General features: G+C 37.7%; 1 protein-coding gene across 1 annotated transcript in view; it reads left to right on the top strand.

Moving 5' to 3' along the window:
* The first annotated feature begins 1,759 nt into the window (after positions 1–1,759).
* LOC121380144 (TBC1 domain family member 16-like) overlaps positions 1,760–8,043 on the top strand; it is a 54,687-nt gene continuing 48,403 nt past the window's right edge. The window contains exon 1 of the mRNA XM_041508930.1: positions 1,760–1,868. The gene's annotated coding sequence lies outside the window, so the exon portion shown is untranslated. The remainder of the gene's footprint in view (positions 1,869–8,043) is intronic.

Raw genomic sequence — 8,043 nt, 5'->3', positions numbered from 1 at the left:
GACATGACAAATTATTTACAGTGGGTTATCTCTCGCGTAGGTGTATTAAAAAATCTGATTTTTTTTAGGATTATATTAGGAAATGGAATACTTCATACGTGACTGTTAGATACAATTTACCGTACAACTCCACTGGCATCGCTATAGGTTGTTATGATGGGGGGGGGGGGGGTTGTCACACACATTGGGGTGGCACGTAGGAAACCTCATTGTCTATTAGCCATGTTATGTTTGACGGGGGAGACATTTCTCTCGTTCATTAGATTGGGCTACGTTCTGTAGCATTTCGTTGTAAGATATTTAACCGTGACACGCACACACACCGGCTGCAATAGACATTTGTTTCATGTTAATACTCTATGGACCTTCAACGGAGGTTAAAGTTAAACGTTTCGTTTAACGACACCACTAGAACACATTGATTTATTAATCTTCGGCTATTGAATGTCAAACATTTGGTATTTCTGATATTGTCTTAGAAAGGACAAGTATTATAGCATAATACCACGGCCTTTGACATAGGCCTACCAAATCGTGGAGTGCACTACACTGGTTGGAACGAAAAATAATCCAATGGGCCTACCGATGGAGTTCGATCCTAGACCAACCGAGCGACAGGCGCAGGGATTTGACAATAACCATTGTTCACAAAAACATAGATTTATTAAAAGAGTAGTTAATTTTGTATTTTGCATTACTAATTAAAACGATGTTAATTTTATTATTTATATTTACTTTTGTGCTTGTATCCAGTTACAGTCCGAACACTCTGATCATAATATCTAATAAACATTACTTCAGGGCCGTAACTGTTCCTAGCATGAAACAGCTAAAAATTAATGGTCGCAAATGTAGGGATGGGGGTAGCTCGGGTGTCCTTTAGCCTCCAACATATTCTTCTGTCACCCCACGACACGTGTAAAACTCATAGACAGTGCCTGAATATAGTGCCCAACCCCACCCCATAAACTCTTAGCTACGCCAGTGGCTACCAGTTATTATGTTCTTGATGGTTAATTCTACAGGAATATATATATATATATATTTTTTTTCTTTATTTTTTTTTCTTATCAGGAATATATAGCCACGTAGCGTAGCCAGGATTTTAGATTCTGGGGGGGGGGGGGGGGCGACCCACTATTGGGGGAGCAACCCACACCATTTATTTATGTGTGTGTATATGATTTTTATCAAATTTAATACAGTATTTTAAAAAAAGATGTTGGGGGGGGGATGGCTCTTGTGGCCTCGCTACATCAGGATTTTAGATGGGGGGGGGGACCCACTATTGTGTAGGGCTAACTCACACTATGTATGTATATCTATGATATAAATTTAATACACTAAAAAAGAAAAAAGAAAAAAGGTTTGATGGGGGCATAAGCCACGTGCCACCCTCCCCTCGTTATTTTATAAAGTGCACCGGCGTAGGAAGCGGGGGGGGGGGGGGGGGCACTTTTCAGTTATATTTTTTGCTTTATATTTGCTTTATAATAGTGTAAAAGTCTGTAAAGAATAAGAATAATTTATTTGCATAACACCCGAATATGGGCAGAGCAAAAATATAAAAGTGTGCTCCCCCCCCCCCCCCCACACACACACTTTTTGGCACCTTCCTATACCACTTAGTGTATTCTACACAAATCCTTATGTTCCGTATGCGGATTTCAACATAAATTGTTTTGCCCGTGTCATAAATTGTGTTAGTACTTTAGCACACGTTTCGGGAAGCAGCCAATGAAAAATCTTTCATCATTACTGATGATGCAGTTGGGATTTTAGCTGTCTTGGGTTTGAGTAATATTCTGTGACAGGTTAGCATGAAATGTGCTAATTATTGTTGGCATGCTGTGGATCATATTATAACTGTACGTATAACTGTTGTGTCATGTAATTATTTGCTTATTCGAGGCCTAGTTTTATGCATAATATGTCACCAAATGGCAACAGCTAGTCGATTAATTAACAAAAAGAACCGAAAAGGACCTTAAAGAAAAACAGGATAGTAAAAAAAGAAAGAAAAAAGATGAAGGCATTTCACTAGACAAAATTTAGAAATGTGCACTGGTATACATCAAAATGTCTATAACATATGAATAGCTGTTATTTAATACTATACCCAAAGGAAACGGTGGAAGGGAAATGTTTACTGCCTAAAATTTTGTAATTATCTTGTCTTAAAGGGACACACCCTAGTTACGGCTAGTTGTTAACCATTACGGCGTTGTTGTTCGCTATTAAACCCATTTTTTCACAAATAAAATTGCACTTTACTTACCGTTTATTATTTAGAATATACATTTCCATTCACCTGAAGTGTTGTTTGGTAATCCTGGTGTTTGTAATACCACAAAATGCATTTTTCGTATATCTGAAAAACAGACGCACGTTTGAGAAAAAACCGTTGAGCAGACAAGGTAATCCTGGTGTTTGTAATACCACAAAATGCATTTTTCGTATATCTGAAAAACAGACGCACGTTTGAGAAAAAACCATTGAGCAGACAAGGTCTAATCTATTTTTAGACGGGATATTTCCATTTCAATGTCACAGACGTTGATATACCACGTGACCGTTATCATTTTGGTTCGGTTTGTTTTCTCGTGCACGGTTCGCGCAATCAACATCTGATTTGTTGTTGTTCATTTGTGAGATTTTTCTTCACAGTTCGTAAACATTTTCAGTAACAGTAAAGTTCAGACAAGTAAGTATCTCAATACAAATGTTACAAACCCTTAAAACGAATAATGTTGCTAAGTCCTACGATATCTGGAGAGGGGATACAACCAGGACAGAACAGTTGGAACATGTCCAGGAGAGGTGAAAAGAACGCACCCCAAGTCTGTGAAATTTGTCGTGACGTAGGCATTGTAGGCATTGTTGTGCTTCGAGCGACATCTACCGGTGACATCAGAATACAAACTTTCAAAATTATTTCAAGCAATTGGGACATGGGGATTCCCATGGTATTTATCGATATAAAACCTGCTTTTTCACTCCATTTGATAAAAACGTGATCTAAGTGTGTTACAGGTTTGTAGATTAACCAAATTATAATTTATTTTTGCTGGATGGAACTAGGGTGTGCGGCTTTAACCTGCCCCCAAGCTTGAGTGTCCTCTACATTATTCTGGTTTTTTTTGGCATTATGAGATAATAACACTATATAGAGTTGCGGGATGTAGTCCAGTGGTAAAGCGTTCGCTTGATGCGGGTGTGTGTGTGTGTGTAACAGTGGTAAAGCGTTCACTTGATGAGCAGTCGGTCTGGGATCAATCCCAGTCAGTGGTCCCATTAGACTATTTCTCGCTCCAGCCAGTGCACCATGACTGGTATATGTTATCCTGTCTGTGGGATGGATCATTTAAAAGATCCCTTACTGTTAATCGAAAAGAGTAGTCCATAAAGTGGTGACATCAGGTTTCCTCTCTCAATATCTGTGCAGTTCTTAACCATATGTCCGATGCCATATAACCGTATATGAAATGTATTGAGTGCGTCCTTAAATAAAACATTTTCTTCCTTCGTTTGCTTGATGTATGGTCGGTCTAGGATTGACCCCTGTCGGTGGCCCATTGGGCTATTTCTCGTTCCAGCCAGTGCACCGCGACTGGTATGTCAAAGGGTGTGGTTTGTGCTATCCTGTCTGTGGGATGGTGCATATAAAAGATCCCTTGCTATTAATAGAAAAATGTAGCAGGTTTCCACTCTTAAGACTTTATGTCAAAATTACCAAATAGCCGATGATTAATAAATCAATGTCCTATAGTGGTGTCGTTAAACAAAACAAACTTTAATTTTTTATTTTTTTAAACTTTGTAATACTTTGGAAATCAGAGACAAGCAAATCGTCACCAGCTACTGCATCTAAAATACAAAACTTTTTCTAAAGCTCATGCCACAGACCTTTAGTTGACTATTCCTCACTCGAATCATAGGGTGCTTCTACCATAACGTACCAATATTTCTATCAAAACATACCCTATTTATTTACTCTAAAACTCATAAATAATTGTTTAAAATTGGTTTTCAACGGGTGTCACATAAAAATGTTTGTACTGAGAATAAAGCAATTCTCAAACTCGTTTAATTTGTATGCTATTCCCATATATAGTTAGTATACAGTGCAATATCAGGCTGTTTAGTATATATACTCGTAATAAATTTGTGAATGGATTTATGGATGTAAACCTGAGAAAATGTGCATGAAACGGCTCAAAGAAATGCAACCAAGCAGTTGTTGCAGCGATTGCATGCTTTGTGCAAGAAACATGGAATATTCGGGAGAAATCCTGTCCAGTGTTCACCATAAAAGGCCAGACATTCAGCTGCAAATCTTGCCACTCTGTGCAGCTTTTAGAAGTCCAGAAGTCAGAAAAACACCATTAGTGAACTCTTTGATGCAATGTCGTCATGCCACACCTCAGTGAAAATGACAGATGTCGAGTCATGGGGATGCTTGAATCTGGGACCTCGCAGTGTGACATTGCACGTCAATTCAATGTCCACAGAAACACCATATGACACTTATGGCAATGATATCAACAAAAAACCAGGTCAGGGACCAATCAAACATGTCTGGGATGAAATGGAGTGATATCTTCCAAATCTTTCAACAACACTGCAGGAAGTCTGGCTGATCCATCCTCAGATCTGGAATGGCATTCCCAGGAACTTTCTCCAGCATTTAGTGGCTTTAATGAGATGACGGTGCCAGGCCTGTATCAGTGCCCAAGGTGGACACTCGCTACTGACTGTGTGAACTTCGCTCTGGACCCCCTCTAGTGATGTGGCTCATTTGCATATATGGCAGGTGTGCCCTTTTCATGGACTATTGCTTGTTTCCATACTGTCGGACATTTCTCTTTCCATGTTATAAACGTTTCATACACGGCAGTAAAAACTTATCAGTTAGCTTTGTCTTTTGTGTGTCACAATAACTTTTGCCTTTTAGTATACTTGTATGTAGGAAGGAAGGAAAGAAATGTTTTATGTAATAACAGACTCAACACATTTTATTTACGGTTATATAGCGTCGGACATATGATTAAGGACCACACAGATATTGAGGGAGGAAACCCGCTGTCGCCACTTCATGGGCTACTCTTTTCGATTAGCAGCAATCTTTTATATGCACTATCCCATAGACAGGATAGCACATACCACGGCCTTTGATGTACCAGTTGTGGTGCACTGGCTGGAGTGAATTGTATGTAGGAGTTCTCTAAGCAGGACTAGCTGGGTGAGCAAAATATTTTGCCAAATTGTCTATTAAACTTGAAAAATTGCAAAAATCAACAATTATTTTTAAAAAATTGTCAATTATTGTTTGAAATTTGTTTGCCAAATTAAAATAAAATTCGCCATCTGCTTTCAAAATTAGCAGTTGGCAAATTTAGTGAGTGCCAGAGTAAGTGGTAACTTGGTAAGTTCATATTTGAATCCGACGCCCAGGTCCAGACCCCTGGTGTTGATGTGTACATGTAGTATGGAAAGTGCATGTACTGCTTATAAAATTTATTATTAGTTTTCGGTTTGTTAAAGGTACTTTGCCCTCAAAATAAGTTAAACAGTATTGTCAAAACAACATACAGTGTCTAAACCGGACCCTAAACAAAGCAGAAACCTGTCAAAATAGGTGAAGTTTTATAGTCCTGAATTTTCTAAATTCTACAGCAGATCTGGTCTAAATCGGATAAATATATGCACGTCTCAGGTCCGACCCTGCAGCTATTGTCCCCAAGCACCATCTCCAGAATGTGATCAGTTTTGACAATTGTTCTTGCCACTGTAATTTCGTTCAGTGAACGCAGAGTACGGAACCGCCTACGTGAAATTTACGAGGGCCAACAGTAGTGGTGCCAGTTTTTCAACCAAAATAGTGTTAGTACATGAGAAATGTCCGGTATATAAAATAAACAGCTGCAGAGTAAAATGCTGTTTGCGCAGCCATACATGAGTTACCAGTATGCCAGGGCGTCCAAACAGTGTTCATTTCCAGTTATGGTCAACGCCAACGCAGTGTTGCCAACAACAAAACGTCTCACAAGTTAACTTCCTCTGCCTTGGAAAAAAACTATAATTAAAAAAAACTTGGGAACTGAAACCAAGTGTGTACCTATTCAAAAATGGTATTTATGAAGATTTTAAGAAATGGTAATAGACGTTATTTCAAGCAGCAATTAAAAAAGCTGATTAAAAATTTCCAACCCAATTGAGCATCTATGGACGAGCGTTTTTTCTTCCGAATATTGAGATAGCTGGCAGCAGCCTTATTTATTTTGGGAAAAAAATATTCCTTCTTTGCAGTTTAATTACTTCCTTCACACACAACCTTTTTTATATAAAAAAAAAATTCTTGATGTTAATTCGGCCTCACACCATTCAATAATTAAATTCAATTCTCCATACATGTGTGACATCTGTTCCTTTTCTTTTTGTTTCCTTTATGGCCCCAGATAACAATTTGAAAACCCCCAAATCAACAACAAAAAAAACAACAACATTTACATCTGTTCCTTTTCTTTTTGTTTCCTTTCATGGCCCCAGAATAACAATTTGAAAACCCCCAAAACAAAAAAAAAAAAAAAACAAAAAAAAAGCCAACAAAATGTCTTTTATTTTATTTATATACATAAATATGTATAATGTATATTTTTAAAAATTAAATATAATAATTAAACTATCACTTGAGATGGGCTTAAGATATCAATATAATATTTTGGATTTGAATTGAATAATTTTAAATAAATTAAAAAAAACCTACATAAATATTCCGTGACATTTTATTTGTTGTTTAATATATTTCTACGGTGCAGAATTTAACCTTAAAGCTCTTGGTTGAAGTGTTTATGCCATATGATCAAAACTCACCAGACAGACCCATTGTCTGTTTCCCCTTCTCAACCAGTGCCACATGACTGATATATCAAAGCTTGTTGTTATTATACAGGTATGTGCTGTCCTGTCTATGGGATAGTGTAAATAAAAGATTCATTGTGTACCTTGCTGCTAATGAAACAAATACAGTGTTTTTTCTGAAGATCATGTACATACATGTATACATGTATCAAAATATTTTATAAAATATTTGACATCCCAAGCCTTGAAATAAGTGGCCGGTCACGGTCATTGTCCGGTACAAATTTGTAACTTGTCAGTAACAATGTCGATTGCGCCGGTCACCATGTCTGAAGCTCGCGTTGTAGTAAAAGCCGGCTGTTTTGGAGTCGAATACACTTAATGCACCGATTAAAAAAAAGAAAGATTAGGAATGAAAAAATACAAATGTGTACCAGTGTGATTCGAACCGGTTCGCGGGGCACTTGACAGTCCAACACGAAGTTCATCTACAGTCCGCGTTCCTATTTAGTAGGATTTTTTATAGTCTCGATTTTGCGGGAACTTACATGGTGAAAAGTGATGTCACACATATTAGTAAATGACCTTTCGTACTTAGCGTATACTTCCTGTGGCGTTTTCGTTTAAAGTTTGCAATTCAGATTGCATCGTGGTTAACAATTAAATGATGCTGAACAAAATAACTTCAATCTTTGCTGTAAAAGAACAGACAGGTGTAGATAATGACAAATCAATTGTCCCTGTTCCCAGTATCCGCGGCTGGCAGCCGCCGATTAAATCGTCCCCCAAAAATTCCCAAACGAATATTCCGCAGAGTAGTATCTTAAAATCTAGCACTGAACTAAAATGGTAAAAGGAGTATTTAGTTAAAACAAATGCCTCTTTGTGGCTACAGTTTGAAGAAAACATCAAAGGCGAGGTTACACTTATGACGTGGTCGCTCGGCAAAACATTTCAAAAAGTAATGTAGTGTAATCATGATTTTTCGGACGCATGGATCAAAGAGTCCACAAATCTGCGTGTGTCAAATGCTAAAGATCACTTGGCAACCAAAAATATAGATATTACCACAAACAAGACACTGATGACATTGAAAAAAATGGACGAGTCTGAGTCAGATCATCATGAATCTGAAAGTTCAACACAAAGTGATAGTGACAACAATTTCATGGGTTTCTTAAG

This window comes from Gigantopelta aegis, chromosome 8, assembly GCF_016097555.1.
Source record: "Gigantopelta aegis isolate Gae_Host chromosome 8, Gae_host_genome, whole genome shotgun sequence".
NCBI classification, from domain to species: domain Eukaryota; kingdom Metazoa; phylum Mollusca; class Gastropoda; order Neomphalida; family Peltospiridae; genus Gigantopelta; species Gigantopelta aegis.
This window is presented reverse-complemented; position numbering and strand designations above follow the sequence as displayed.